Here is a 6,640-nt window from a genome sequence, read left to right as displayed (position 1 = left end):
CCTTAAATACAGGCAGAGTCATGGCCTGGTACATTTACAATGCTCCCTTTGCCTGGAACACGTTTTCCTAAGTGACCTTTGCGTTTGTGCTGCTGGACAGGTGACTGCATCCAGGTTTATTTCTGTTTTAAACTGATTCTGGACTGTTCCTTGCTGACTCAACCCAGTGTCACACATTGTGCTGGGCTCACTAGATCTACACACACAGCTTGATAATATCTGGAAACTCACTCCCATCCTAACCAAAGGCATAATCCTCCTCACAGACCTTTTGTGGGGAAACTGAGCTGCTGCATCCAAACCCTCACCTTCTTCAGCCTCTGAGTCACTATCACTTACCTGGAGCACTGACTTCTGACAGCCCCAGCGTGAAACCAGCTCAGCAGAGCACCTTAACCCTCCACACCTGTGCTGTGTTCAAGCTTGACAATGTAAATGTCAGAGGATCAGAGCTTTACCTAAGCCCAAGTTAGGCGAGGTTTTCCTGTGCACTTTGGCTTTTGCAGAAGAGGCATTTGCTGAATGCTTCATGCAATTGCCAGGATGCTGCACATCGTCATGGACTTACTGTGGGCCAGGGCTGGGAGCAGGGAGGGCGTTTGGTTTGAAAGTCTCTGTTTAGCTTTCCATTAAGACTTATTGATTCTCTTAATTTTTTGTTCCCCTGGTTGCTAGGCAATTCCTGTCTCTCCTCCGTGTGCTGGAAGCCAGGGCTGCAGGCAGAAATTTATATCTTGTAATAAAATCAAATAAAACAGAGCCTGTTGTCAATGATGAAAGGGGAGAGTTTCATAAAGGACAGGCAGAGCAGGGGAGCAGGGCCAGCAAGGGTCGATCAGCAGCATCCTCAGCATTTAAATCTCATCACAATTACTCCAGATTCCACATGGAGAAACAAACAGCCCATGTGGGTGGAGGGAATGTGGAGAGTCAGGGAGAAAAGTTGGAACTAAATGAGCCAGAAATGAAGATAAACTTTTGTTCAATGGAAATCAAAGGCTTGAGCCAACCTCACATGTACAAGGGCATCTCTGAAAATTGACTCCTGGTTTATCCAAGGTTGAGAGGCTGGGTATTGTCCCAGTGTTGGTTGGCACAGTGTTGATCCAGGGCAGGCACTGAGGTTCTCCTGACGGACACTGACTCCTGAGGAGTGTGGTTCCTGGCGTAGAGCAGGGACTGCATCTGAGTTTACATCTCACATGGGTAAAGAGCAAAGGTTGTCCCTGCAAGGCTGGTGGAGGCTGATGGGCATCACTGCTCAGCCTTGTCCATGTCAGACTGTTCCCTCCTCTGAGCTTTGCCCCACGCTTTTCCTGTGGGTAGCACCTTTCAGGGAATGCCTAAATGAATTTGCTCCTTATTGTAAAAGCAGGGTAACTTCAAGGATGGGGAGAAATGATGCATTTGACTCTACTGATATTAGAAGGCTAATTAATTACTTTATTATCTATATTATTCCATACTATATTATATTACATTTAAATTGAAATTGTACAAGTACTTGATTTAACCTAACTGTACAGAATTTCGTGACTGTCCACTGACAGTCCCAACATGCACATACAGATTTAATTGGTTAATGAATCAAAACACACTAGAATTTAATTACTAATTTTTTTTTAGGTAAATAATTTTTTTACAATGTATTCTACTTGTTCTAAAACACAGGAGCACTAAATGAGGTAAGAATTGTTTTTTCTTTCTCTGTGGTTCAGAGAATGTGAATCTCAGAAATATTTTTGGGAAGTTGTGCTTTGCTTTTCTCTGTGAAGAGAAAGGTGGCCATAGCTCCTATTTCTTGCAAAGTCTCTGATCAAACTCTCTGGAGATGGGTTGTTGCTGTCAATACATCACCTTCATTCAGATGCTTCCTGTCTCTCCACTGCTAAGTGACTTGGAGGTCTGGCATAAATTCACATCCATATGTATGTAAGTACTTACATATTTATGTGTGAGATGTGTTTGTTTGTAAACACACACACTTTTAACTCAGTCTTTTCTAAGTCACAAGGTTGTTGCCTTAGAAACGGACGTCATTAATGCCATCTCCCGAGGTGCTAAGCACAGTGGCAGCAGGGGCAGCCTCTGGAAATGCCAGATACTGAGGTCAGGCCAAAGAACACCCAGAAATTCCTAGAAACCTTTCCATCATCTTTGCGGTGACGCCTGAAAATGCACAGACATAACTACACCTTCTCCCTGCCCTTCCATATCAGCTCCTTTCACCCCGAGACTGCCTTTTGTTAGGAAAGGGCTGTTTACTCTGAGGTTCAGTTAATTTCCCAGCCCTAGCCCTGAAATGGATAAATCAATGTCACAACCGTGCAAGTAACAGGGTGTTAAACACGAGCCTTGATGTGACCCGGGAGCGCATTCCCAGCACAGGGTGGGGAAGCATTTCAAATTCCTGCGTGAACAGCAAACCTGAACAGAAATATCAATAATTCATGCCACGGCAACTGCATTCAAGCTACTCTGGAGTAGCAGACAGAGCAGGCAGGATTCCATAGGCTTCCTCAGCACCACAGGGGAGGCAGCTCTGGCAGCTGGAGGTTTGTGTGAACAAGCTGCAGCACTGGCACCCGCACCTATGTTAAACAAGCACCAGCTCATTTCCGTTGCAGTATTGGTTTCCTGTTCAAAAGAAAAAAGGAAGAAACCAATCCTAGAGGTTTTGCTTTTAAAAAAGAAAGAGTTTTCTGGGTTATCCAGTTAAATCAAGAGTGGGTATAGCTGGGAGGGAGGAATGTCACAGAGCAGAGAGCTCAGAGCAGGGCAGTTTAAAAATCTTGACCCAAAAATCCAATACTGATGCCAACTTTCTCTTATTTTGGGCAAATTGCTGTATGGTGCCTGTGAGATTTTTTTGTGTGGAACAGGGAAAAGCACACTCATGGCATCTGTGTGGTTAGGATGTGTGGATTGAGTTGAAGAGGATGATGCAGGAGAAAATGATGTGAGGGTGGAAAAAGAACTGTGATGTCCTGTGTCTGCAGAGCTGCTCTGCACCTGCAGCAGCCCTCCAAGAAGACAAAGTGTTGTGCAGCTCTAAAAGTGTCTCACTGCAGAGTGATCTGCAGATCAGGGTTTCCTTCCATTTGCATAGTAGTTAATTCTATTGCAGCCCAGTGTCACCAGTGTGAAAAAAGGGGAATCCTTTGCTCCCATGATTGAACAGTCATGCAGTTACCACCATGCAAACCAGACCACAGAGATCTTTTGTAGGGAAGCAGAACTGGGGAGAATGAGGACAAGGCGGGAGGTTCAGACCAAAATCTCTTTTTAAAGATTTCTGCAACACCCCAGAGCTGATCACTGCTCTCTCACAGCCATGCTGCCACAAAACTTCTCCAACCACCAGCCTGTCATGTGCTCAGGACACACTTTCAGTTTCTTTTCTGCCTGCCTCTGGCCAGCAATGGGCTGGCTGGGGGTCAGTGCACGGGTGCAGAGGCTGTTTAATTACTCAAATAGCGTGGTTGGGAGCCAGAATACATCTGAGAGAGAGAGAGAGAGAGAGAGAGAGAGAGAGGGTAATTGATGGCTTGAAGATGTGGGATATTTGTATGTCTGCTCCACGGCACCTGGGGAAATCTCAGTGTAAGAAAACCAGCTCTTCAACAGTCCTGTTGTTGCACCAAACCCATCTCCTATGATGTAAAATATGACATGGAGGGGCCAGCTGAGGGAATTGGCTCCATGGCAGCTGCAGTGAACCAGCTGGAGATATGCAGATTTCTATTGCCCAATGACAGGCTCTTTTCTGTGCACAGAGGAGATGAAATTAGTCCAAGGAAGTCAACAGTTCACCCACGTCTGTGGCAGGCCACTGCTTTTAGCATTATTCCTGATTTATCCTAATTGAGAGACTGAGGCCTGTGGAATCTCTGTATGGAGAAAGCCAACCTGTGTGTGATGACACTCATACATCAGGGGATTAGCTCCTCCAAAAAAAAGTCAAAGTGATTATTCAGAGCAGGACATCATCAATTCAGTCTGAGTCAGCCACAGCAGGACAGCTTCGGTGTGCAAACAGCAGGGCAGCACTTACTGTGGAGATTGCTTTTGCTTTATTCCAATAATTTCATCTCTTCCTGGCTCAAATGGCTCATCCTTCCAGGAACAGTTTGGAGACATTCAAGCAGGAGGCTGAGCTGTGTGATGTCACCTGCCAGGGTGGAGACTGAAGTCCCCCACCCACCTGCTGCCACTCTGGGCGCTGGGAGCCAGGGGCTGCTCCAGCCAGGGGCACGGAGCAGGGAGGGTGATGGTGCCACAGCAGGACCACGGGACAGGGGGACAAGCCCAGCACTTCACTTCTGGTCTGGAAGTCTCTGCAGCAGAGCCTGAGTTCCTCAGAAGAAAAAAGAAAAGCCATTTTAAAAGGCCATAGAAGAAGAGAGAAAACAGTGCAGTTATTGGCCCCAGTTGTCAGTCTCTGCTGGTCCAGCTCAGGCAGCTGAGAGCACATCCCCTTCTGTAGCACTGCTCAGCTGTGATTTGAGCAAAGCAGTAGATGGAAACAAAACTGTGGTTTTTCTCTAGAAAGAGATTAAAAATGATGGCCTGAAGAGAACTGCCAAACAGCTGGAGATGGTAATTCAGCCTCTCCCCAAATAACTTTGTCCACAGAAAGTTGAGGGCCATGTCTTGCCGTTCCTCTGGCTGCTGATGGGATTGTTTGGATGTCACTGTATGCCTCCAAAAAGCTCCCACAATGTCGAGATACAGAGCATGCTGCTCATTTATCTGTTTATTTCAGTATGCTTTGCCAAAAAAAAATCAGCAAAGAATTAATTAACAGCAATTATTTCTAGCAACAACAGAGCAGCCCTGCTCCAAAAGCCATGAAAACAACATCACGAGACCCCTGTGGCCAAAAAGCCTTTCTAAACAGGTGCAAAAATAAACAGTTTTATAGCAGGGGATAAAAAGAGCCCAAGCCAGGTTGGGGAATGGCAGGAGAGCAGCCATTTCAATGGCTAAGTTGGAGCAGTCACCCAGGTGGCTTTTGTGAAGGAGCTTTAATAAACAAACCAGAGCAGAAGCACCAACCTGAGTGAAAGAACCAGCAGGACCAGGTTATTGCTGCCACAGAGGGTTTACTACACCCATCACCCTGTGTTATTAGTGCTGCTGAAGTGATTTACTGTCCCAGTCAGTGCAGCTGATTAGAGCTGTGATCTAAAGTACAGCCAGCTCCAGTTTCAGTGATAAACATCACCCCCCTGCCTATTACTTGCTAAAATAAGCTGAAATAAAGCCATCAATCCAGACATCTCTGTGCTCAAATGAGTCCTTCTAGCTGGCACCACCACACCTGCAAGTCTCCTGCCATGCCTGCTAAAAGGATGGAGGTGGATGCTCCAGACTTGCTCTCATTTTTCACCTACCTGGTTCTTTTTCAGCAGCCAGTGAACTCAGCATCTCTGTTTGACCAGAACTTGCACCTCCTGCCAGCACAGCCCTGCAGTGACCCAGTTCCTGTAACATCTCTGTGCTGCCCATGCACAGCCTGAGCATCTCCCCTCACACAAGGTCATCTCCTGCCAGGGATGTTCTCCTCCATGCCAAATCCTGGCTGTTGGCAGTGGACAGTGTCTCTTTTCCACCAGACTCTGCAGCACAGTTTTGGGGAAACAAAACTAAACCCCACACCCCACGCACCTGCACCACTCCCAGGGATGTCTGTGCACACAGACTGATCACTCCTGATCCGTGGCACTGCCCCTGCTCTCCACACAGATCCTGCTCTGGGATTAGACATGGACACAGTACACCTACACCTCTGGATCAGACAGAAATTGGAAAGCACTGAGAAGATTTGTGCTGCCTTAGCAACCACTCTGAGCCTGTACATGGACACGGGAGATGTGCCAAACAACAGGCACACCCCAGAGCCTGTGCTCTGTATGGGCTGGGTGAGGACAAGGCTAAAGACAACCTGCTTAATCCAGGGGTTGGAGTCAGCACAACTTAACTCCCACCCCACACTAAAGAGCAAAAGCCAAGGGAGGCAACCTCAGCCCCCAGCAAGGAGCCAGCCTCATTACACCCCTGGGATTTCCCACTTGCTGCTTGCTCATGGGACCATGAAGAGTCATGTATCAGTGGGGGGGTTTGTTCCTGCCTGGTTCAGCATCCTGAGTTACCAGCAATTTTCTCAGCACTGATCTGATCTGCAGCTTCTCTGCAATCCTGAGTGGCAGAGGGAATATTTTTCTCCCATCTGAGTCTGCCTGCCCAAAACCTGACTTCCTTATTGGGGTGAAATGCATTTCCATCACCCAGTCCTGCTACCTGGGGCTGTCAGTGCAACCCAGAGGAGAAGAGCCCTGGCTAGATTGGCAGCAGATGGCTGCAGCACACAGCATCACATCAAACCCTCAGGGCCATCCTGGTGTCCCAGATTCAGTAGTGCCATCACCCTCCTGCCTTGCCTACTAAGGAGAGATGCTTCCAAACCCAGCTGAAAAGCAGAGCATGGTTTAGTAACAGAGAAATGTAAATTGAGAGACACGAGGGGGCCTGATTCCCTCGCAGAGCACCCCCTCCCATGCTGCTGCCTTCCCACGTGCTCCCCTTGCTCAGCAGCTCTGCAAGCAGGATCAGAACTGGGTGTGTGAGCAGGTTCTTG

Source organism: Pyrgilauda ruficollis, unplaced genomic scaffold, assembly GCF_017590135.1.
Source record: "Pyrgilauda ruficollis isolate IOZ18807 unplaced genomic scaffold, ASM1759013v1 scaffold16, whole genome shotgun sequence".
In the NCBI taxonomy this organism is placed as follows: Eukaryota; Metazoa; Chordata; class Aves; order Passeriformes; family Passeridae; genus Pyrgilauda; species Pyrgilauda ruficollis.
The sequence above is the reverse complement of the archived record's forward strand: the minus strand, read 5'-3'. Positions refer to the sequence as shown.